Genomic DNA, 22,874 nt, shown 5'->3' with positions numbered 1-22,874 from the left:
CAAACTAAGGACTTAGTTTGGATTAACTTTAAACTGCCGCGTGTAGCCGCGGGCAGGTAGTTCGAACTACGGGGGATTTAAAAATGGCAGCACCCGGGAACATGCAAATAAAGCCCGGGATATTTTAATCTCGGGCTTCATTTGCAAGTTCAAATGACTACATTAGCCACCCTAGTTCCAACTAGGGTGGCAGTGTAGACAAACCCTAAAGTACTACAGGACTTCTTGGTGTTTTTGCAAATGCAGACTAACCTGGTTACCCATTTTGACTCCATGTGCAAGATGTACAAACAGAGCAAAAAGACATTCTTTGCTCCAAAGAGCTTACCTCTTACTGCCAACGTATAATAATGTGACCAGCTTCACTATAATGATATCATCTTCACCTTTTTGCTGCCCAATCTTGAGAACATGGTTATGGTCTTTGTAACTTCCCCAGGGTTTTATGTCTCGTATTGCAATCCAAAGGTACTCTATTTCTCAAGCATTCCCTTTAAAAACTTGCTGACACAGATTTCATAATTTTTCGGAAATCACAAGTGTGCAAGCATTTTGTTTTCGTCCTGCTATTATATGTTTGCTGTTGAAGTTAATTAACAGGCAAGCTTTATCAAGAACATGTTGAGTTACTTATCATAATTAGTCACTCATCGATCAAACAACAGGACATATTTTAAATTGTGCCTTAACAGAAATGTTTTACAAACCCATAAAGGAAAACTAAAAATAATTAATTGAAATATTGATTCAGCCACAAAACGAAGAGCCCTATTCTCGCAAAGACAAAAGCTACTGCATTTTTCTGTTCATGTTTTTTCTTAAGACGTATTTGTTCCAATGAATGCCTCAAAGCAAGTCTTTACAGCTGAAACTACTGATACAATATCCCCTAATGCCTACAGCTGAAAGCCTCTCTCTTCCCTTTTTCTCCTGCCTACCAGCCATATTGCCGCAAAGATCTTCCTTAATGGAAAATTGCTCTGAAAAACTGAAACAATGGCTTCCTAATGATCATCCTTTTTCAAGTGCTAAAACTAAACAACACACTTAGTAAACCCAGTTCATTCGTAGGCCTTCATACTGCAGGCTCATTAAAACATTAGAGACAAAGAACAAAGCTGTAAGTTTAAAGTACCCCCATCCTAAAGGAGTCCACCAGAGTTAAAGCATTAATAATAGATCAGAAGTTGCTAACTCAAAGACAGCAATGAGGCGCCCCAACTTCCAGGTCTGTAAACTGCTTGTGAGTTTAGGATTTATGATTTGTATTACTGAATAAAACTGTCTCACTCACAAAGATTTTGAAAGAATTATATTTGTTGTAAAGCAGCACATAGTAAGAGAAAGGCAATTGTACTTACAAATGCATTAAAAAAACCAAGACTGTTATGGCAAGAAGAGTGCATGTTGCTGTAATTCATTGGGTCCCTCTCTTGTGCTAGTTAATTTCAGTGTTGCTAATATTGGGCATAGCTAGGCCTACTGGAGTCAGGCCTACCTTAGGGCCAGCGTGATGCTGTAACGTACAGCCTCCAAGAGCTCAGAACAGGTAGGAGGAATGCAATATATACTCTCTCCATGGCAGAGATGGCCAGAACGGAGAAGCTCCACACTTGCTTTTTCATCCCGGTCACCTTTGGAGAGGGCAGCATCTATAGGGGTACTAGCAGGGAATGGCCAATCCTTCACAAGGAGCATAAAGAGGGTTGGGCTAGGACAGAACTTACTCTACCTCTCTCCAATACACATACAATCTTGGGGCAGACTGAACATTACATGTGCTCTTCTCCTCTCCTCCTCCTCCTAGGGTTGCCAGATGGTTGAAACAAATATACCGAACACCCCCCCCCCCCCCAAAAAAAAACACGGTGAAAAAAATCTGTTGAAGGGAAAAAAAAGGGAGGGGGAGACCAAAGTTGTTGAGCTGGGAGGGGGAAAAAAAGGGACTTCAAGGACTTACTAAGCCAAAAAAAATAAAATAAAATAAAACAGCATTAAAACAGCATGTCCCCTTTAAGAGTGAGTGCAGGGATAGGAACTGGGGAGCAGATGAGCACTAAGACCCAGGGAAAGCATTGCTTCCCCTAGGTCTTTTAGCCGGCAGCCATTTTGTGCCGGCAGCCTTGGGGAACCAGGTAAGCATGGGGGCTGGGGTCAGGGAGCTGGGGGGGTTGGGGGGGAGAGGAGGGAGGCCGGGCGCTGAATGTTTGTAGGATTGCCAGGTGCCCGGCATTTTCGCCTCCTGGCCGGGGAAAAATTCAGAAAATACCGGACATTTCAGGTGTCCGGTATTCTCTTGAATTTATTTACCGTGCAGGAGATGAAAATACCAGACTATCCGGGTGAATACTGGACACCTGGCAACCCTACCGCCTCCCCTCTCTCACCCCAAGGTGCCAGAACAAAAACTAGCTGCTGTTTGGTACCAGACCTGCAAGCATTTACTCATGTATTTCCATTGCAGATAATTGAAATACTCACTACAATTCATAGAAGCAGTTTGCAGAACTGAACCCTTTATTTTAAGAACCCAGTTTACATTTGCATATCACAATGATGTCAATGTTGCATTAATTGGTTTAGAACATATGCCTGATTACCATAAATCTTGCTGATAAAATTTAGAAGCCTTTCTGAAAACAACAAAGAGGACCCTTTGAAGATGATCCCAAATTTTGGAGGCACTGGGTCAGTAGGGATGAGTGAAGTGAATGGAAGTTTGGAGTATACCTTGGCCCCAAACACATAGGGGAGGGCCCAAAGGTAGTCTGACAGGCCAGTTTTCAATTAAAAACAGACACATAGTTGGAAATCTGCTTTCTATTGCTCTTGATTGCTTGTTTGTTTGTTTCAATGAAATAAATACATCCAAAAGAACAGAAAAATGGAACAGGACATAAAAGGTTAAAGAGTTTTAAAAGCTATCTAAAAGCCAGGAATTGGAAGGTAAAGTGCAAAGGACACACCAGCCCCATTTTACAGTTTACATACGTTTTACGAGAGCTTTAACTGATGACCTGGTTAGACATTACAGCAGAGAGAATATTCTGGCTGTGTCTGAACTCGGCATATTCTGAAAATTGAACCTGACAAAGCTACTTCCACTCCAATTTTCAGACTTCTAACATTTAATACTGATGAGGTAGAGGAGGCAAAAAAGTGGGCCTGAAAATGAAAAGGTTGTGCTAGGAGCCTGATTGCGTTGAAACCTTCTCCACAGTTTGTGGCTTTCGCTGTGACCTTTTCATGAGCAGAGTTGTTGCAATTTACTTTCCTTGTGATAGTAACTTATAAAAAAGGGTGGAGACTGTAAAGATCAAGAGCTTCACGGATTCATTTCAATGCCATCATACCGGGAACGGCTCTACATAACTGGGAACAGTTATTATGAAGTGACGTAAGAGTAAGGCTGAAATATCCCCCAAAATATGAGACTAAACTTAGGCTTCTAGGGCAAAGGTTCTCAAACTTCATTGCATCACAGTCCCCTTCTGACAGCAAAATGACTACATGACCCTGGTAGATGAGAGAGGAGGGAAGGACTGACACTTGAGCTTGTCTGCCCCAGATGGGGAGAAAGAAGGTCCAAACCCAAGGCTTGTCATCCCGGGTGGGGCAGAATTCAGGCTTTAACTTCAGACACGGATATCAACAATTCTAATGCTGGCTCTGGTGACCCCATTAAAAATGGATTCACAACCCACTCTGGGGTTGCAATTCACAGTTTGAGAACTGCTACAAAAGCGAGACTACAAAAACTCCCCGAGCCTTCGAGACTCAGAACCCCCATCAACTGACTCGGGATCCTGGGGCTCATGTTACTGGATTAAAAATATTAGTGTAAATGTTTACACTTCGGCTGCAGCCTCGATTCTGAGACCCTCTAATCTCTCTGAGCTTCAGAGGCCATGTTCCAACCAAGGGCTGCTGAAGTGAGGCGAGGGCTTACACACCAAGGGCTGCTGAAGTGGGATCGAGGCAGAGACAGCCCCTTATTTTTTTTCACTTTGGCTCCTAAACAAATAAACTGATTTTCAAAAGTGCTGAGTAAGGCCAGTTATTTGGGGTGCTTACATATGGAATTAGGAGAAGAATTCTAGGATCTCATTTTTTAAAAATCTTGACCTAATCCTTTACTTCTGTAAATGGAGGATTACATTCAGCCAAAGTGTAAGTTAACAAAACTTCAGCAGCTTGTAATATAGCTTGTAATATTTATATCACTGCATCTACTGTTTACAAATGTTAAATGTAGTAAGCCAAACACCTCCCTGTTGAAATGTGTGAAGGGCTGCATAATAAAGTCACTAAGTTGCTCTCATCCTACAGTCCTAACAAAAAAATCATTGTTTGACGCCAAACAAGATAACAGCAGGATGACTGCAGTATTGGACATTCACACATCCAAAATCCATCCAAGTACCTTGGAAATGCTTTGAAAGGTGTGCACAAGAAGGTGCCTTCAACTAATTAAAAGCTTATGTCAAATAGAAGTGTAACTAATACGGAGGATCAAAAAGTCTTCTGAATCCCACGAACGATGCCAGAACAGTGGTGCCAGTGGCATGTGTTACACTAAAGATTACACTCTGGACTTTAAGTCTCACAGCAAGGATACATTAATTACATCTGAAACAGTTGGGGCAACTTCTAGAGCAAAGAAACACAGAATACGGATTAAAGCCTAAATGCAGATTCCATAGTCCCAAATGCTATGTTACCAGCCAGTTGCCTGCTTTCAGTGCAGGTTTCCATTGGTGGTGAATTTAATCAGGTTAAATCAATTATTTCTGTTAATATACTGAAGAGATACAATAGTACAAATACTAGTGGGTAAATAGATACAAAGACACACACGAAGTGGGGAACAGTTCCTGCTTCTATTGAAATTTATTGGCATACAGCTGCCTCTTTTCCAAGAATGAGACTTTTAGGCCAGGAGTGCAAGATCAGAGGAGACAGAGGGACAATGGTGAATTTAATCTACCTCCTACCCTCCCCAATCCCAAGAATTGGATGGCAGTACCAGGGATGCTCTAATTTGCACTTAGTATCTGCCTAAGGACCCAAGGGATCATACTAGCAACCAGTATGTCTGGCCATAGGGATGCTTTTTTGCTCAGCAACGTCCCTTATGCTGGCAGCCCTGAACCAATAAAGAAGTCTCCAATTCTAATGCAATCCTCAGGGGAAGCAGCTACATAACTACTTCTGAAACTATAAATAGTCAAGGGAGACAAATTCTTAGACAACATTAATCTGGATACCAAAAATACGTGCTGCTGTGCTTTTCCCAACCTGGAAAATTCTATATACTCTCAGCTTTAGAAATTTCCCAATAATGTTTAAATGAATACAATTATAGAAAGCATGCTAGTATCTATTAACCTCAAGTATGGAACTGGGTAAAGAGTGCCAAATTTCCATGCTCTAATATATTGGTATCAACACTGAGTCTTAAATTAACATGATAAAAATCCTAAGGCTATGACTACACTACAGAGTTTTTGCGCAAAACCAATCATTTTTGCGCAAAAACTCGTGGAGCGTCCATACTACAAATGCATTTTTGCTCCAGAAAAAGTACAGTAGATCGTCAGAAGACAGGGTTTTTTGCGCAAGAGTTATTCCTCTTTCTGCAAGATATAAGCTTTTTTGCACAAGAGCTCTTGCACAAAAAGGTGTGTGTGGACAGACAACAGGGGTTTCTTGAGCAAGAAATCCTTATTGGAAAAAGCACAGGTGCTCTGATGGCCATTCTGTGAATGGCCTTCAAAGCTTTATTGCACAAGAGCATCCATGGCAGTTTGGACGCTCTCTTGTGCAAAAGCACATGGCAGTGTGGACACACTCTTGCACAAAAAGTTTTCCGGAAGATCTCTTTCGCAAAAAGTTCTTGCGCAAGAAGCCTGCAGTGTAGATGTAGCCTAATACTGTGAACAATCAAGTCACTCCTTTAAAAGTAAAATAGGAAACCTTCTGTTAATGAATCCCAGCTACTTAACTTCATGAAGTTTAACTACCAATCTGACTATAAAGTTACTCACTTAAAAGTTTCATGAAGGTAACGTCATGAATAGTAATAGCCTAATATGTTAGATGTGGCCATGTTATTTGTAAAAGTACAAATTGCAGCAGACTAAAGAATATTATGCCAAGTATATCTCATTTAAAAAACAAAAAATAAAACAATGGCCATTATATATTCATGGTATTCTTTTTCAAACAATGACAAAATTAGTATTTTGTATATCATTTTGCCAATGGCAGGCACATTTAAACAAAACAAAAGTTCTAAAAGGTTGATCCACAGCCCACTGAAATCGGTAGAAAAGCTCCCATTGATTTCATTGGGTTTTACTCAGGTACCAATGGCCTGACGCAAAGCCCACTGAACTGAATAATAGTCTTTCAATAGACCTGAGTGGGCTTTGACTCAAACCTCAAATGTCCTTAAACAAGTTCTAAGTGAATGAATTCTCTATTCAAATACAAAAATACAACTTTTTACATCAATCACCTTATTCCATTTCAGGGTATAACTATAATCTGGAGATACTGTATACTTTATTAGAAAGTATATCTCTACATTTCCAGAAGCAGTAGCTTTATGGGCCTGAACTCACTCTAGATTACATTAACAGGGAGTTTTGCTACTAAACTCAATAGGACCAGGGTCTGACCTGGCACATACTTGACTCCACAGCAGCTGATGTGGTAGAAATATCAAAATGAGCAACATTAAAAAAGATAGAAAAGCTCATCTTTCAAAAATCATATGGAATTTGGTTTTTTTAAGCGACTAGTTTTGCACCAGTCCTCTGGGAGAAAAATTATCTCTGACTGTGGAATTTATACCAAAAATATAATGTGATGACTGAATCAATTTAACATGCAAATTAGCAGAATATACATTGAAAATAAAGGAATGTATTCCATTTTATGTAATTTCAATTTACTTAAACATGGTTTGAAAGCTATTTTCCTTTTCAATGTTAGGCAATCAGAAGCATATAACAAGGTGTGACACGAAATTTTAAGTGATGCATTGGTTGAAAAAAGTCAACCTGCTCATCTAGTATTTACCCCACAAAATTCTTACTCACACCAGTAGTCTTTGAGTATACATGAACTCTCACAGTAATGGGACTACTCATGTGAGGAAGGATTATGTGCATTAATAAAGGATTGCAGGATGAGGCCCAAAAAAAGATTTAATAACAAAAATTAAATTCACAATTACAACTAAAGATCACTGAAAGTCAAAAGAACAAATTACAAAATATTACAATGAAAGTTTCTAAAACTGCAGCTCTTTTACACTCCCTTTCAAAAAAGAAAAATAATTTTTAAAAAAGCCCTCAACAAAGGTACTTTGGGGGCCTGGAAACATTCTACATATTTACTTTGGTGATCCATTTGAATACAAAAGTTTCAAAAATAGTGTCCAATAGTCACTATTTTCCATACTCTATTATTGCACTGTGCAGGACCTGTTCACCCCTTCCTCTAACTCACTAACCCCTGCTTCTGCTTAGACGGGAAGAAGTACAGGCAGTGTGTTAAAAAAAGGTGTATGTCAAGTCTTCAGCCCACTTAGGACTTGTCTATCCAAACATTTTACTCACGGCAAGCTGGGGTGTAAATCTACTTCATTATGAAACAAGATTAGATCAAAGTGCACTGTGGAACTGCTACCATATGTTCACACAACCATTTAGCATGAAGCAGGCTAATGCAGGGCAGATACACCACCCAGCCAGCAGCGAACTATGTATTCATGTAGTCAAGTTTCCATTCTACACACAAAATAGCAGCACTGCCACCAGTTAGCGTAACAAAATTCACCACAGCCTCAGGCATGTCATAGTACTTCATAGAGGACAAGATCCTCTATAAAGTTGCGGAACTTCAGTTTACCACAGTGGTGCAAGATAAAGTCATCTGGAAACAGGGGTTGTCAGAGGGTCAGCCTACTAATAGGAATGTAAAATCCTGTTTAAAATATTAACGGTTAAACTATATGTTTAACCAGTTAACGGGCCGCTGCATCATGCCAACAGTGGGGGGCCAATGGAGAAGCCCCATGCCCCGCCCATGGTGTGGTGGACCCAGCCGGGCCGGAACCGCCTTCCGCCTGCAGCATGTCATGGGCAGAGGGCTGCTCCAGCCCAGCTAGCCTGCCACACTGCAGGCTGCACCAGCCAGGCCAGGCCAAACACTGCACCGTGCCACAGGCAGGACTGCTTCAGGCAGTGTAGGCACTGAGGAAGGGACACTGAGAAGTCATACAGTCCCCATCTACTCAGCCCTGAGAGACACTGGGAGGCATGGCGTCCCCTGTAGCTCCTGGGAACAAAGCCCTTGAGCGACCCTTTATGAGGATGCAGAATGTTCTTGCTTTTGTGACCAGTGAACTCAAGGCTCATTGCCAGGGAGGGACCTGGAGGAGGGGGGGAGGGAAGGGGAGGAGAATAAGCACGATTACATCTCTTCTGAACCTCTTATAAGAAGGTTGGCTGAGGGGTGTCACAAGCTGGATACAGTCTTGCACTTGAAGGAGCACAGAGTCTCCAAATGTAACCAGATCCGGTGTGAGGAAAGTGCCCCGCCTCCATCCTTTGTGTACATGCAAGAGGCCAAACACGATCTGGCACTGAATCTCCTCTCCTGGAGATACCATTACATTAGATACCTTATCCTCTTGTGAAAAGATGTGGTTTTTAAAGGCTATGATTTCATCTTAAAAATTAGCTCTTGTTCAATGGAAACAACACATAATGCCAAATATAGTGCAGTCCAGGCTTTCTACATCTGCCACCTCATCTCCTGGGATGAATAGAGGACCACTGGTCTACTGCACTTCCAACCTACACAAGTCCCAGCAACTGGAGTCATATAACTGAGTAGTAGCTTAATCCCCAGCATTTCTCTCTGTTCAAAGTCAACCTCCCCAGGACCTAGACTGCAGAAGCCATAATGAAGCTCTACCTTCAACCCCTTCATTCGGGGCTACCACAAGATTCTGGAACTACATCATGTCTTCTGTGCATGCTCAACCATGGGGGTGAAATTCAACCACAGTGTATACATAAAGGGCAAGATTTAACTTTTCCCTCATGCTTACTGTCAATTATGAAAACAAACAACAACAACACACCGTCACCCTTCTTCAAATTTGGACAGGCTCACGCTTCACCCTTCACTACAAGACATACATCTGGGATGAGCAATCAGTGCAAAATACACTGAATGGATGGGGAAAACTGAATTTCATCCCACCTAAAAAGCAAAAACACTCCCATAGCAAATGCCTAGCTGGCTTTTTTTACATTAGGATGGGGAAGAAGGTCTAGCTTTTGTCACACCAGATTGCAATGCCTCACTTAAGAGTATTTACTGTAACCCCAGTAGTAAGGCCTGGGATTATGAAAATGTTAGGATCTAGCCTCTTTTAACAGGGCTGATAGTAGACGTCTGTTCAAAATGGCAGATATTAGATTCAGCCTTCTTAGGTGACCTCCACATAAAGTACTATTAATAGCAATTAACTTTTTTGTATTATTGTGCAGAAAGCAATTACTGCAGTGGCCTAAGAATATAAAGCACTAGAGAATTCTGATCCATTTACTAAATCAATTCTGGTTACCACAAAAGAGAAGCTAATGTGCTGTACGTTTGGTCTCCACACTAAAGAATGTTATATAAATATTACCAATATTCTATTTTTAAACTGAGCTTGATTATATTATCTATATTTTAAAGTGGCATTAGATTTTCAATTTGGTAACACGCACACATTTACACATACACATACACTTCTACAGAAGAGGTTTTTAACAATTAAAAAGAAACAAAAACAAGTGGCTGCAGTGGAGAGTGGAAGCCAGTCTGTACAAATGGGTTATTCTGTGGAATTTCTGAAGAGAAAACACTCAGTAGGTGCATTGTAATTAGTTGCTCTTTCTAGTTACCTCTTGATAAATGATGCATGCGGCTCTGGATGAGAGCCCAACTCTTGACCCATGACACTGCTATACACTTTAGTACTTCAAGCAGGAATCCCAAGCCTCAGAGTTCTTTTTGTTTTGTTTTTTTACACAGATGTACTGCTGGTAATACACAAAATGAGCACTAGTTGTTATTCGTAATGTTAGACTTCTTTTAGAAGTGCTTTATGTGGTTATGATCTAAATATGTTTGAGGAAGGATTTCTGACTCAATCGTTCTAAATGGGCAGCATATTTGATGCAGGGGTTAAAGGACAGAGCACAGAAATACATACATCTAACACTTATGGCCACAATGCTTAATGTTAAATGACTGCTACGATTTTTTTAAAGTCTCCACATGCAGAAAATATTCATAAATACTAGTTATTTGAAAAACAGAAGATCACAAACCTAGAGAGAAATGCAACCTCAACCATGGAAAAATACCCTTAAAATCAACATTTTTTTGGATAGCACTTTACTGCCCCCTTTTGCACTTTAACATTAGAACAGGTTTCTGAGTGAACAAAATAACGTGAAACCCTGTATTATAATGGGGTACAACAATAGGGCACTAGGTTTACACAGGATTACATTATCACATACTACTTTTAGAGTATCTTGCAATTACCTAAAATGTAAACAAGTGAGGTGTTGATCCTTCTCGGCCTTCACTCTGCCAGGAACAGATCAGTAATTGGAAGCTTGAATGGACATTTTCTACTTTAATCTGCTTGAATGTGTGTGCTTGGGGTGATTGTTTGTTATCGCAGGTGGCCCTTCTTTCACACTTTTCTAAAGCAAAGATCATATGCAACTTGAACCTGGCTTATTCATGGGAAAGAAAAGAGTGACAAAGCGTCATCCAGTTTGGGGAGCCATTAAGGTGTTAGCAATCCCTGTACCAAAAGGATGGGTGTGTGTTTCAAACCAGAACTTCTCAGACTGGCAAGCAAAATATTTTCTTGAACGCTAAAGACAAGAAGCCTGAAGATAGTCAAATGCTCTGCAAGCCCAACGGCCACAAACCTGTTCTACAACTCTGCGCGGCAGCTACAGTAGTCACAGCATTCTTGTGTGTATGTCTATGTCTGTGCATTCGTATAGTACAAAAGGTAATAAATCTATAGTCTAGTGGCTAATTATTTACAAAATAGTAATTCATGATGGCAGAGCCATAGGGGGCTTTCCCTGCCCCAATAACATTGTCTTTCATTTGACAAAGTCCATGTGCTGTTGTGTACACTTATATTTAAACTTAATCCATTTCCCTCTGTCATTCTACAATTACTATACAAGTCACAATAATATTACATTTCACTGCCTACAGCACTGCACAACTGAACCTATACTGTAATGAAAACTGACTCCCTTTGAGATTAATGCTGGTGGTTTTTCCCCATTTGCTAGTCACAAAATACAGGAAGAGTCTGATGTTGACTAAAATATGATGCTGGAAACATTAAACTAGCCTTTGCTCTCCCAGTAAAGATAATCAAGTTATTTATTTATTTATTTATTTATTTGGTTAAAATCTGGGCCATGAAATCAGTGCAACACAAACCATCTGCTCCATTCAAAGTGTTCAAGAATGCTCTGAGCTGAAAATGAGAAGCACAGCATTTCCTTGAAAAAATGCAGAGTTCTAGTGTAGTTGGAAAAGAATATCAAACCAAACCATGTATATTTCTGACAAAAAAGCTGCATCTGCCAAAGAACTGGCTTTTTAAAAGATATTGTAAATTACAAACCAAGGCTGGTAGAGAGACAATAAAAACAGATTTTCTGTTGCTATGCTATGGTCTATTTCTATTACAGATCCAAATCTGGTGTCAGCTACAATGTAAAGAGGTGAAATAAAGTTTTCAGTTTCCTTTCTCTTAAGTATAATTTGTTTGCACCTGTACAGTCTTGTCCAAGCAGCGCTCCGGGGGGGGGGGGGGGGGGGAGTCTATAAAAAAGGGTGGGGATTGCCTTGCTATTTGGTGACTAGGTAGACTACCACTAATCACTATCTCTTATTAAATACATTCAGTTAATAATTTCATCTGGTTCTTAGTTGTTCTAAAATAAACTATGTATCTGCATAAGGAAACTGTAGAGTTGGAACAAGTTCCTATTTCATGCCGTTTCAGTCGGGGATATGACATTCCACCGTTTTTTAATCTTATAAGAGAATGAACAAACACCTCTCTAATAATACACTGGCATGCTAGGGTATGTCTACACTACCCCGCTAGTTCGAACTAGCGGGGTAATGTATGCATACCGCACTTGCTAATGAAGCCCGGGATTTGAATTTCCCGGGCTTCATTAGCATAAGCGGGGAACCGCCATTTTTAAATCCCCGCTGCTTCGAACCCCGTGTAGCGCGGCTACACGGGGCTCGAACTAGGTAGTTCGGACTAGGGTCCTATTCCGAACTACCGGTACTCCTCGTGAAACGAGGTGTACCGGTAGTTCGGAATAGGCACCCTAGTCCGACCTACCTGGTTCGAGCCCCGTGTAGCCGCGCTACACGGGGTTCGAAGCAGCGGGGATTTAAAAATGGCGGCTCCCCGCTTATGCTAATGAAGCCCGGGAAATTCAAATCCCGGGCTTCATTAGCAAGTGCGGTATGCATACATTACCCCGCTAGTTCGAACTAGCGGGGTAGTGTAGACATACCCCTTCAAACTAGAATTTATATGCAATTACTTTCAGAAAAAAATCCACAAATTGTATTTCACTTTCTTGTTTCATGTTACATGCTCTTCCTTTCACATACAAAACAAACTAAACTAACTAAACAAAACAAAACAAAAAACCCCAGGAATATTACAAGGAAGAAGTTTTACTTAGAGAAGGTCCCAAAGCAAAACTTGACATACAAGCTCAAGATCTACATTTCTGTGTAAATCCCAAATTCAATTATCCTATACTTGGGGATATGAAATCTAGAGGTAAATCAAAACTCTTCCCAAAATTCCAATTCAGTTTTCAGACTTAGCCCATTATAGAGCTAGGTTCAAGCTGTGATCAAAAATCCCAGCCTGGATTCTGTCTCCAAGATCTTGACTGTGGTCTGGAATAGCCCAGATTCAGCACTGGTGGTCAACAGTCAGTGTAAGCACTGGCTTTAGTACAGGTTGTACCTCCGAAAACCTGCATTCTCTGATCCTGCAGTATCCATTGTCATAGGACCACGGATACCCCTGAACCAGAGAGCCTGGGAGCCTAAGGGCAGTAGGGCCAGCTCAGGCCAGGGTAAAAAGTTTGGCAATCTGTCTGGGGACAGTGTGAGACCAGGGCTGGTGTTCTGAGGTCCCTGAGAGCTCAGGGTTGAGGTTGGAGCCCAGTGGCAGCACAGGGCCGGAGTCTCCCAGCACCCCCCCCCCCAGAAGCATAGGGCCAGGGCACCCCAGCAGCCCATGGGAGCACGGGGCTGGAGTTGAGCCCCACAGCAGAGTGAGCAGCAACCCCCTGGAGCGCACAGCCGGGGCCGGAGCCCCATGGTTGTCTCCTGGAGCTGGCAGCCGGGGCCAGAATTTCGGGAGGGCAGCAGCCATGCACTCTGGGAAGTGGCTTGCTTTTCATCCTGTTTCCCGGACTATCAGGGGGTGAGGGGAAAGTAATTGCATTCTGTGGGTTGGTAAAGAGAGCTTTCCCCTCATGCCCTTAGTGTCTGGGGAACAGGATAAAAAGCTAGCTGCTTCCCGGAGCACACAGCTTCTGCCCCCCATTTTCCTGAAATTCCACCCTTGGCGGCTGTCCCCAGATGTACAGGGCCAGAGCCCTGTGGCAGGAGCCGGAACCTGTGCTGCCTCGGAAGCCAGCAGCACCTGGGCAAGAAGCTTGGTCTGACTGGGGAGGAGGAGGCAGAAGGTGATGAGCTTAGGGGCCAGTGGCTCCCTTGGTCCACTAAATTCTCTCATTTGGGACCGGTCAGATCCCAACAGTGCCGGACCAGGGAGGTCCAACCTATACTAAGAGCAGTGAGTAACATGCAAAGGTTCATACCTTTTGGCAGCAAGTACTTGATGTAGTTGGTCAATGGTTCCCAAACAGTGGGGTGTGGCCCCTAAAGGAACATGGAGGAACATTTGAAGGGGGAGTGCAGTGGGACCCTCACCAGCCCCGCCATGGCGGAAGGCCAGGAATGCAGGAAAAGCCTGGAGTTTGATGCAAGCCCATCTACAATGTAAAGGATTTTACAAAGTTAAAGGAGAAATTTATATTTTTCACGCTCAAAAGCCTTCTTGCTCTAGTTTGAATTCAGGAAGGCAAATAAACACATGCTTAACTCCCTTCTTCTTTAGCAAAGTAGTTAAGCATGTGCTTAAGCACTCTGTGAAGAGGGATGCTTTTCTGAATCAGAGTCTTTACGAGTACACATACTTAGGGACAAAACCTGCCTGCCTACCCTTGTAGAGATCCACTGAACTCAATGGATAGTGCATGTGAATAAATTGTATGGGATTTGGCTCTTATCTTTCATTAAAAAAAATCTCTGGAATCAGACTGATTTCTGTAAGTTCAGAGATACAAATTCTCCTCAAAATGCATGTCTTTAAAAACATGCCTAGCTTGGCTGCCAACATGATTTTCCCTGCTCAGCTCACCTACAGAGTCTGGAATTACATTGAAAAAACCCCGAAGGTTAAACATTACACAGTGATTAGAGCAAGCTACTCCTGAACTAAACTGAAATTAATTAAACATAAAGAAAGCAACTGAAGTGTGGACTGTGAATGCAATGGGACTGTCAAGCCCCAAAAGGAATCAAGATGTTCCTAACTCCAAATTTGCACTTTATCCAGTGTGGTGTAGAAACCAACTGGTGTTCAGGCAGTAACAGATGGCAAGCACTAGTGAAAAGGGAAATGCAAATGACACACCACTCGAGCTAGGTATGGATTCACCAGTACTAACTGCATAGGTTCCAAGCAACCTGCTTCAACGGTGCAGAACATCAAAAGCCAAGAGGGTTTTACTAAATGAACCAAAGGCAAGAAACCAGGATTCCAGTCTGCTATAGAAATAGGCCTTCATTTGATTTAAGTCTTCTCAGTTCTGACAGGCTGAAATCTGGCCAAGTTCCCAAATCCAAACTAAGATGACTTTCAACTGTGACTTGACTTTATTTTTTTATTAAAAATTGCATACTTTCTCATTACCTTTAACACATGCTTACCCTTAACCCAGTCACTATCCATTGCCAATCTTTTCCCTACTGATCTTTGCAAAGGGTAATAATATATTAAACAGAAATCTCATGACAAAGAGATAATAAAACATTAAGAAACAATTCATATAGTCAATAGCATTTAAGCTTAAAAGAGGGTATTATGAGCCTAACCTCCTGCACAGCACACAGGCCATCACTTTATTTTGCAAATGTATATTTTGGTTATTATTTCATAAGTGTAAAGGTCTAGTCCCATGAACAAAAAATTGGAAATGTTAATTTATTTTTTTAGACATACGCCATTTCAAAATGTCTATAGATTTTAAATGTTCTACATAAATATGTATATGTCACACGCAGGAATGATTTGCCTAGCAATGCAATCTCCTATCACTCTTTGTAAATCATTCTTGGCTGGGAGGCTGTGTTTAAAACCAGAAAAAAAGCCTAGACTATTACATCAAAGTTTAAATCAGCTGCAATATAATTATCATGCTGATACTGCAATGAAACATTGGGTGTTGGCTCCTCAGGGTTGCCAAAAAAAAGAAAGACAGAAGTCCTGCACTTCTCACTTATATTCAAAATGCATATAATCACAATATCAATGCAGAGGCCTATGAAAAACGCAACTGTTAGGTGGGGAAAGTTAAATGTTGTCTTACACCAAATAAAACTATGTACTTTCAACACTGCCAGGAAATAAGAACCTGGACAATGATTCAGATAAATAGAAAGAAAACAACTCTGAAATCCTAAAATACAAAAGAAGGTGCTATAAAGCAGAAGGTTGCTCCCTTAACTCCTACTGAAGAAAGCAGGAGTCTTTCCACTTTACTTTACTGGGAGCTAGACTGGTGGACCTTAAACATGTCTGTCTTCTTGAGAATGAAGTAATAAAATGGGCAAGATTTTTCATAAATGAATGCCTAAATTTGAAAATCAGATCACGTATTTAGGCACCTAAATATACATATAAAAAGCCTAACTTTAATTGCCTACTTTTGAGAATTTTGGCCCAAGACTCTCTCATCAAGTCTTGCAGTCATTGATTTAGTTAAAGATGTTGAATATGGGTAAGTGTTTCGGGGCCTAATCCTGCATGTCTGGAATCAATAGTGATTTTGCCATTGCCTTTGGTGGGAGATGGAGCAGGCTGTTCCAGAGACAGAATTAAGAGACAGGGGCTGTGGTACTGGAATACAGTTCTACATATTCTAAATGGTGCTGGGATCCTTTATCCATTGACAGAGTTTGTATGCATACCTTATATTCTCTATTTTGAAAATCTACCTATTAAGTTTTTGGAGAATGGAGACAGCAAATCAAATTATGCTCTGATGCTGCCAATTTGTTTTCATGCTTTGTTTAGAGAATTGGGCGGAGGGCAATGGGGCTTGTTTTTTTTCTTATGAGTTTCTCCTACTATTTATTTTCTACTGGAATCAGAGAATACAATCACCATCTGCAAAGCTCTGTTTGAAAAACTATTTGTAGATGTTTGTAAGAACTCTTTAATGTATACATGTGAAGTTTATTTCAGGGATTGGGGCCTGTTGATTATTCTCAATGAGAACAACATAAATAGGCTCAGAGGGATAGCCTTGTTAGTCTGTAACTTTAAAACGAGTAGTCATGTGGCACCTGAGAGACTAACACACACACATTATCAGGGTTTGACAAACGGCGGCAAAATCTACTCGCCAGCCCCGCACTGCGCATGCGCAAGACCTGCATTGCACATGCGCGTACCGCCAGTGAATGGGGCGAGATATATATATCTATATATCTATATATGTATTTTGTTAGTCTCTAAGGTGCCACTGGACTACTCGTTGGACATAAATAGGCATACCTGACATTCACTGGATGGGAAACTACATAAATGATCACCCACTCTTTCTTATGTCTCACCAAATGTACATAGCATTATCTACTATGTTTCTGAAATGTGACATGACAGGTAGGTTCGAAAGCTAAATGTTGGATAATGGTTAGCAAACAAAGGACATCGGTTTTTGCATTATTTCTTTAATCACTTTAACCCTTGTTCTAACAGAAAGCATAAGGCCAGAGTAATTCAGCTTCCTCTTTTGTCATTTGCCTGCCATAAATATGCACCAGTCTGCATTTGAAAAGCTGAAGGAGGCCGCAAGCTTGCTGGACATTTATCATGCTCTGTTCCCTGTTAACAAGCAAATACTTTAGTTGAATGGCCCATTAGCAATCATTGTCAAATGCAGAATGCAAGGTGTTTGGATGTGACCAGCCTGTAAATTAGAGGAGGGTGCCCCGTACTCTGTAGAATTCAGCAAATGAAATCAATCTTTTGATATAGATTTCTGAAGCTTAAACTGGAATAGAAGAAATATTTTGAGTGGTTCAGATTCCATATACTGTATTACACAAATCTACTTCCCCTCTATGTGGTGGTAGTGTGTGTATGTGTGTGAGAGAGAGAGAGCACACACACGCACACGTGCATATATTATGCTTTTGCTTTTCGTCTCCGTTTTTCTGTCAGAAATTTGTTAAACTTCTCAGCTAGGACAAAAACTGCATGTTTGAAAATGCAATTAACATCTTTATCAGGATTCCCTATATCACAGCGAGTGCAGAAACCTAGAAAGTGACTTAGCCTCTGTTAACAAACAGCACTTAAATGCATTTTCCTTAAACTCACACAAGTCCCACTTCATCAGAAGAGACAATAGTTACAGTAGGCATCAGAATGTTTCTTCCTCTGTCTAGACTCCCCCTTTCACACACATGAATAGTCAATAAATAGTAAATACTCCTTTCTGGACTGCACCTGTAGTTTGCAGCACAAAAAGTAACCTAATAAGTTGGTCTATGACCTTTTTCTGTTTTTTTTTGGATGATTATAATGATAAACACAATGAAGAAACAAAAGTCTAAGTTATTTACAAGGATGTGTAAGACAAGAGGCAATGAAGAACCAATGTAGTAGCAACAAGCACAATCTTTTCCTATTTTACAGCTCCAGAACACTTAAAATAAATGACAAAACAAAGAGCCAAATTCTTTGCTGACCTAACTCCATTGCAGTCAATGGAGTTAGGCCTAAAGAGAATTTAGGCCAGTGATTTTAAGTTACAGGGGGCCTATCGCATTCAACTATGGATTTCAGATTGCCTTTCAGGAATAAATACCACCTGGACTAAGTCATATCAACTTGGCTATCAGCAGCTTTATTAGCTAATTTGAATTAAAACTGGATTTTTTCTTGTATATGTTTGCAGGGTGGGAAACAGAAAAATTGTATAAGAATCATCTCACTAGGAAAAGGACAATGTGGAATGTTTATCTTTGCTTCTCCCATGGAGTGTGAGATTGAGACCACAGTCTGAAAGATGGCTGAAATCAAAAGGTCTCTGTTTTCTTTTCAGATAACCCCAGTCCTACCTATCCCCTCTGCTCTCTGTTCCTTGCCAGCATGTCGCTGCCTGAAGCCCAAATAGATTAAGGAAACAAACTCAAAGTGCTGCTAATCCTACAGAACGGCTGCTGCTGCTAGGCCAGGAGTTAAAAAGAAAAATCTTCCACATGCTAACAATTGCGGAGATCTGAAGTTTTAATCAGTCCAAATCTTAATAAAAAGCAGTAAATGAAATCTACCTTTACCATATTATACACCACCAATGAGCAAGAACTGAGCAGCTTTTCTTTACTGCTTTAACCATCCCAAGCCACAAGTAGGCCTTTCATACTTTCTAATCCTGGCCTCCAAGTTTTGTGCAGTTCTCACATAATACCTTACAGCCCGGAGCAAGGCCCTTAGTTTCTAACACCCCTTTCAGAGACGTGTCATTTCTAACATCAAGCTAATCTATATGTTGCCATGGCATCACCCTTTATCTGCCTTTACATCTTATGAACTGCATGGATTTACCACATTATTTTTATCTGAAAGACAGAAAATGGTGGTTTTATTGCCATACAATCAGATTACTGCTGCTAGTTTCTCTATGCCTTTTTACCATACTTCAATCAAAAGGGATCAGTTTCTTTATACTCTGCCCTTGATTTACATTACATCTGTAAAGACCTAGTCTGAGTTGTAATCCCCTTATTAACTATGACCAGGGTTGATTTGCCTAAAAATAAAAGCAAATTGTGTCAGACCTTTTCACTTTGTTTTTGATTCGGAACTACAAAATGGATTACTAAAGAAATCTTCAGAGTTCACACGGCTGGTATAGTACTGAATTTAAAATGAGAATTAAACAAGTTAAACATGGGAGCCGTGTCAACGGTTTACATTTTCCATCATGGGAGAAGGCTGAATTGCGTATGTCTTTGTATCGTCTGGCTTTAAAGAGACAATGAAGCCACAGGAGTTTTTCCAAGCTGTTCTAACATTGTCCATTTGCCATCCTCCCTTCCTTTGCTTTTTCATATACCAAAATAAAAATTTTGTTAAAAAAAGTCAACCAAAGACCTAAGTCTTTGCTAGAAATGTACAGTTCCATGGACCTGCATTTTAATCAAAACATTCTAAACACTTGAACACTCCTATTTTAATCTCACATCATCACACAAAGGATGATCTCACAAGCAAATCTATGTAGATGTATGACAAATGACCTGAAAAACAGGTTTCTTTATGTCAGGAGCCAGGGAAGGCAGAGATTAGAAACACATGAATAACATTTTAATCACTATTTTTCTCAGAAAGTTTTTTTTTCTCATTTGCAATAACCAATTTTGAGTAGTTCAGGTTGCGTGATACATTAAAATGAAATGGCAAAAAAGTTGATTATGGCTGCTAAGCAAGTTCCTGAAAGGCCTATATTTGCCAACACCTCCCTGTAGGCATCTTGGGATTTAAAGCAATTTCCCATTATAGGAAAGTTTTATGACCCTGAGATATATCCTACATGCCATACTAAAGCAACATCAGCTCATTATAATAAAACGCAGGAGAAAGTAAAGCTTAAATTGTTATTTTTTTCTTTTTTTTAAATCCTTTTTTGATTTTAGCTTGACTTTCAATCACTGCCTGTCTAAGGACAATTACAGCACTAACTAAAGTGCTTTTCCTTAGTAAGGTTTAGAGATAAGAGGCTTTAAGATAATTGCTATAAATAATATAACAATTATACTCCAACTGATCCTGTGTACAAAGGGCTGTAGAAAAATCACTGAGTCAAAATTCAGCCTTTGGCTTGTTTGAAGTACCTTGCTAATTCACCTGAGCTAGGCGTTGGCCATAGGTGTCAGAAATATCTAATGGGACAGAGGACATTGTTTAGAGTTCTCTGCACTAGCATGCCCAAGCATCAGCAACTATGTTTTGGGTAAGACTTAGAAGCATGTGTTTAAATCATTTTAACCTTCAGCTCCTGTTTCTTTAGCTTGACGCTGTAATTGTTAAGGTTAAAGAGTGCAGTCCCATGGCACAAGATTCCCAAATAAATTCTTGTCTAGAAAGAGGAGACCAAACATGTGAGATATCCTTTTAGCAAGCTCTTTGTACTTTGGTTGGCTTGGCTGTCCTGTGAAACAAGGACTGTCCATTACCTACAGTTTATCATCCTGACAAAATGTGAGGAATGTGGATGTGAAAGCACTAACAATTCCACCCCTGGTGCTTTGTCCTTTTTTCCTCTCTATATTAAAACCGACAAGATTAACCCAAATGCAAACTGAAGAGCATAGTTCAAGGGGCTATTCAATCAGTAGTGAATGTGCATTTGTTTACCTACAAAAATAAGAATTTCAGATACAATAAGAGGCAGGCTGGTTTATATGCTCTTGAATAGACTGTTTAAATAGGATCATCAATTGTGGTTTATTTTATCAATCGCTGACACATTGGTATTTATTCAAGGGCCGATTGTGGCAGATTCCACATATATTAGGTTAACATAGGTATTATTTAAATATCATTTGTTTTTTCTAAGACAATCAGTATCAAAAATACAGCTTTTTAAGGAGAGGCTTCATTGTGTTATGAAAGAAAAAGGCTTTGTTAACAGGCCTACCGCAGACAGCAGCGAACAGAGGCCTCAGACAGCAGAAATACTGTTCTTGATGAGTGAATCTCTGTAACATTTGACTAAGATAAAAAATTTACAGTCTGAGATGTAGTCCAAAGGCAGTGGTTGTGCACTGTGAGATAAAACTGAAGCACACATGCAATCTATGTATTTCATTTCTCTAGATGGAAGCAATGTACATGGAGAAAATATTCCCTGGTTGAAATGTGTCCAATAACAGGAATTATGTTTCCATAATCATTTGTCTTTATCTTCTAAAGATCATGGTTTAATGTCTGAGAGTCTTCCAAATGAGAAGTGTATCATGAAATCAGTCACTACAATGACATCTAACTGAACCATTCTCCCCCAAAACGTAATGTCATAGGCAACGGATAATTCAATCCTTTTACCATAGGGGTTTTTAATTGCATTTGAAGATTTGGCCAAGGAACGGAAAGTGGATCTCTAAAGAAAGAACTGTACAGGGGAAGAGAGCCTTGATCTTATGTTCAAATGGCTACTATGAGCTCTCTCTCCCAACCACCTGCTAAAAATTATGACCTCTAAAACTAAACAGAACGCATATTTAGTTTATGTTCCCCTCAGCCTACATTTATTAGTCCATCCTTTATATTAAACTAATACATTCCCAGTGTATTTAATTGCCTCCCTGTACAGAAGATTTATGTACTGAAACTTTCAACAGAAATATACATGCAACTTCCCTAAATAAATTAGCTGTAACACCAAAGCTGGTAATTATTTATTACAGACACAGAAAGCATCTTTAATATTGCACAGTCCTCAGATCCTCCCTGCAGCAGCAGGAGAAAATTTTCTAATTTCTCAACCTAGTGTTGAGCTTAGATCCTGTGAAAGAACGACCTTTTCTAAGGAGAAATTATTCAGTACCCTTCAGGCAAAGCATTGTGACAAGAATTAGAAAGAAATCCTCCTTCTCCTGAAAAGTGGAGCAATCACACCAACAGCAATATCACTAATGCATTTGTAAGCTTCCTCAAACTACAGGCCTCCAAGTGGACTATAAATCACTAGGCCCAGCAACTGAAAAAGACTAATTTTAATAGTGTACTTCTTCACTGTGGTGATTAAACGTCAATGAATCACTCAAGAAAACTCAATTACATCAACGAACAGAACCTATTTTTTTAAAGTGTAAATTTAAGTTGAAAAAGTAATTAGACAGTATCATTAGACCTGCCATTAGTAATGTTCAAACCTTTTTGAAGTCAAATACCTTAGAATTAGCAAAATAAAAACTATTTTTATTTGCTAGGATAGGACCAGAACCTTGTCCTGTGGCTAGGATTAAGTTTGGTTATTTAGAAATCAATTAAATGAAAATATCTAATGTAAGCTGTCAGTGGAAGCAAAAAAAAAAGTGAAGGCAGGCTGGGAATGGAAGAATTGTATGGACTATGAAGGAAGGTCCGGTGCACAGGAGTGTTCTGTATTGGAAGAGTGACCTCTATAGGAACAAACTGATCACTGGATTGTGGACATCTGATGTGTCTCTGATTCCTCTGCCATTTGTACTAAATTTCTCTCCAGTCACTGCAAGCCTGCTAATGCAATGCAATCTGGTCCTTCCATCAATTTGTTAGTGCAGGCTGATGGTATTTTAAAGGTGTCCTGTTTGTGTCATTCCCAGATTTGGTGTTTAATCTTTTCTAGGTCAGAAAAAGGATT

At 40.1% G+C, this 22,874-nt stretch overlaps 1 protein-coding gene across 1 annotated transcript in view; it reads right to left on the bottom strand.

Moving 5' to 3' along the window:
* The window catches only part of EFNB2 (ephrin B2), a 52,822-nt gene that overhangs the window by 26,658 nt on the left and 3,290 nt on the right, over positions 1-22,874 (bottom strand). The gene's annotated exons all lie outside the window — the stretch shown is intronic.

This window comes from Pelodiscus sinensis, chromosome 1, assembly GCF_052426305.1.
Source record: "Pelodiscus sinensis isolate ZL-2025 chromosome 1, ASM5242630v1, whole genome shotgun sequence".
NCBI classification, from domain to species: Eukaryota; Metazoa; Chordata; order Testudines; family Trionychidae; genus Pelodiscus; species Pelodiscus sinensis.
Note: the sequence above shows the minus strand (reverse complement) of the source record. Positions and strands in the feature narration are given on the sequence as shown.